Below are 2,715 nucleotides of genomic sequence, written 5' to 3'. Positions count from 1 at the left end.
CGCGATGAGATAGTAATCGTCATAGCCGTGTCGCTTTCTTGGCGGGTCCACAATTGCTATCTTCTTCCATCTCATGTAGGCATCATCATACGTATTCAAGCCCAGCCAATCCGGAAGGCCGATCCCAATGGTTGAGAAGGGGTCTACGGGAACGGCCGCACTGCTGTGGATGTTGTGCAAAATGATGGTGGTATCCGGCCGGAGGTATGCAAGCCAATCTTCGTTTGCACCGACCCATACCTATATATAAAACGGTGGGCAGCGGAGAAATTACGGGATGGAAATGGAATAACTAAGTACTACATGATCAAACTCCATGACTGACCTGCTCATTGGACAAAATCCGACTACCTCTCAACGTCGGCAACTCTAGCGGAGTCAACGTGCAACCATGGCCAAGGAGGGATGGACTGTTCGAAGGATTGTCCCATAGAAGAACCTTCTCCTCGAGGACGCATGGAAAAACAACAAGGATGGCCTTTTCCCAAGCCTGTTTAAGCACCGTCTTGAAAAAGTTGGTGGAGGAAGCACCGAGTCTTGCGGCGGTGAGGACGTCGGAGCGGCGTGCGATTTCTCCCAGAGGATCGTCATCCAAGGTCTCCCAGCCCCGACGAGGAGGAGAACCGCCTGGCGAATCCATGGGAGCAGCGACGAACTGCCTTCTCTTCGGGGGGAGGGGAACTGGCGAGGAGGAGATAAGAGCGTAGTAACCGCAGGGCCTCGTCCCTTCCAACTGTAGCTCCTTGATCGTTCCTTAGCGAAGGGGTGAGGCTATTATTTACTACGTACTCGTATTGTAGCAGTACAAGTACTACTTTCTCAACTAGTAGTGCGATGTACTGTGCTTCTAGTATAGTGCACCGGTTTTGAACTCTTAATCTCAGGGCCAAGGAGCTACAGTTGGAAGTGGAGGGTATTACTGTTCTCTAGAACCATCACTGTACTATCAATGCAGGGAAAGTACACCTGCGTAGTGGGTACTCTCGGTGCTCTATTCAAGCGCGTAGCTGGCCTACTCAACCGCTCCTCTCACGCACACACTAGCAGCCTGTTTATCAGCGGCGGTTACTGCGGGGGCAGAACATTTGAGTTATTTGATACAACGAGACTAGGCTTTTCGCTTCCATTTGTGGAGGTGTAATGGATCTCGTCGAACTTTGTTAGTAGTTCCTTCTTTATGAATGAGATGAGGCAAAATTTTTGCCTCCGTTTCAAAAAAATCACGTCAAGAGGAATTTCTTTTATAGAGCCGATAATGGAGTGAAGTCCATGCGTGCAACGCCACAAGCTACAGAGTACTAGTAGAGTACTAACACTTTACGTACAGAGCCATATTGGACAGTTCCCAATGCCGCGCCAGGCTTTTCCGGCTCCTCGGGCTTAATTGGGAGGCGCTAGTTTAAATATGTTACTAGCTGACGAGGAAGCTGCAAGCGAGGTGTGGCTAGGGCGAGCACGCGAGCCACGAGATGATGGGAAGGAAAACCCTTACACGTGGCTGGGCTATCCAGTGCACCCAGATTGTGGTGCGACACGTCCGTTCAACTTCAAAACTCAAACTACCCGTGTACAATATTGGCTTGCAGCAAAGTTACTATTTAAAAAAAGGCCGCCATGCGTTCGGCCGGGATCGAACCCACAAAACGAGGTACACACTCCCGCGACCACTAGTAGTACTCGTTGGAGTACAGCACAACCTAGAATCGCCTTTTGTCGCTAGTAGTACATTGTTCCTTACAAGAAACCACTAATAATGCCAAGAAACTACTACCACTTTCATACGTGGCAGACTTAAGATAAGACTACCTTATCAACCATTGTACATGCCCTTACCAACCAGCCCTACCAAGAAACAACTACTCTAAAAGTGCCGTTATAGGCATGTTTCAACCCATGTCGCCCCTTAAGTCAACGCCTTCTATTCGACCGGCAAGTTTGGCGTTATGACTTGTGGGACCTACATGTCAGTCTGCACAAAAATCCTCGAGTGACCTTGTAACACCCCGGATGTAACTTTCCATATTTGTAACTCCGACTCTTGCCATTTTCGGCTATGTGTTATGATATTCCCTTCATGGTCGGGTTTTGTCTTTCGTTTTGCATTTTGTTCATGTCATGCATATCATATCATGTCATCATGTGCATCTCATTTTGCATACGTGTTCGTCTCATGCATCCGAGCATTTTCCCCGTTGTCCGTTTTGCAATCCGGCGCTCCCACCTCCTCCGACGCACCCCTCTTGTTTTCTTTCGTGAGCGGGTGTCAAACGTTCTCGCAATGGACCGAGGCTTGTCAAGTGGCCTTGGTATACCACCCGGAGACCACTGGTCAAGTTTCGTTCCATTTGGAGGTCGTTCGGTACTCCAACGGTTAACCGGGTAACCGCAAAGTCCATTTGGTGTGCAGCAAAAACCCCTCTCTAGACAGCCCAAAACCCCTCTAAATCTCTGCCATGTTCTCGGTCGTTCGATCACGATCGCGTGGGCGAAAACCGCACCTCGTTTGGACTCTCCTAGCTCCTCCTACCTATATATTTGTGCCTCCCCCCGAATTTCGCGCAGTCCAAACCCTATCCTTCTTCCCTCCGCGCCGCCGGACACCTCTCCCCACCGTCCGGACATGTCCGCCCGTCCCTGCGCCGCCGCGCCCGGTGAATCCGCCGCCGCCACGTCACCCGCACCTCCTCCCCGCCGCCGCGGCCCGCGGAGCCCATC

Source organism: Triticum aestivum, chromosome 1D (genome assembly GCF_018294505.1).
Source record: "Triticum aestivum cultivar Chinese Spring chromosome 1D, IWGSC CS RefSeq v2.1, whole genome shotgun sequence".
Classification (NCBI taxonomy): Eukaryota; Viridiplantae; Streptophyta; class Magnoliopsida; order Poales; family Poaceae; genus Triticum; species Triticum aestivum.
Note: the sequence above shows the minus strand (reverse complement) of the source record.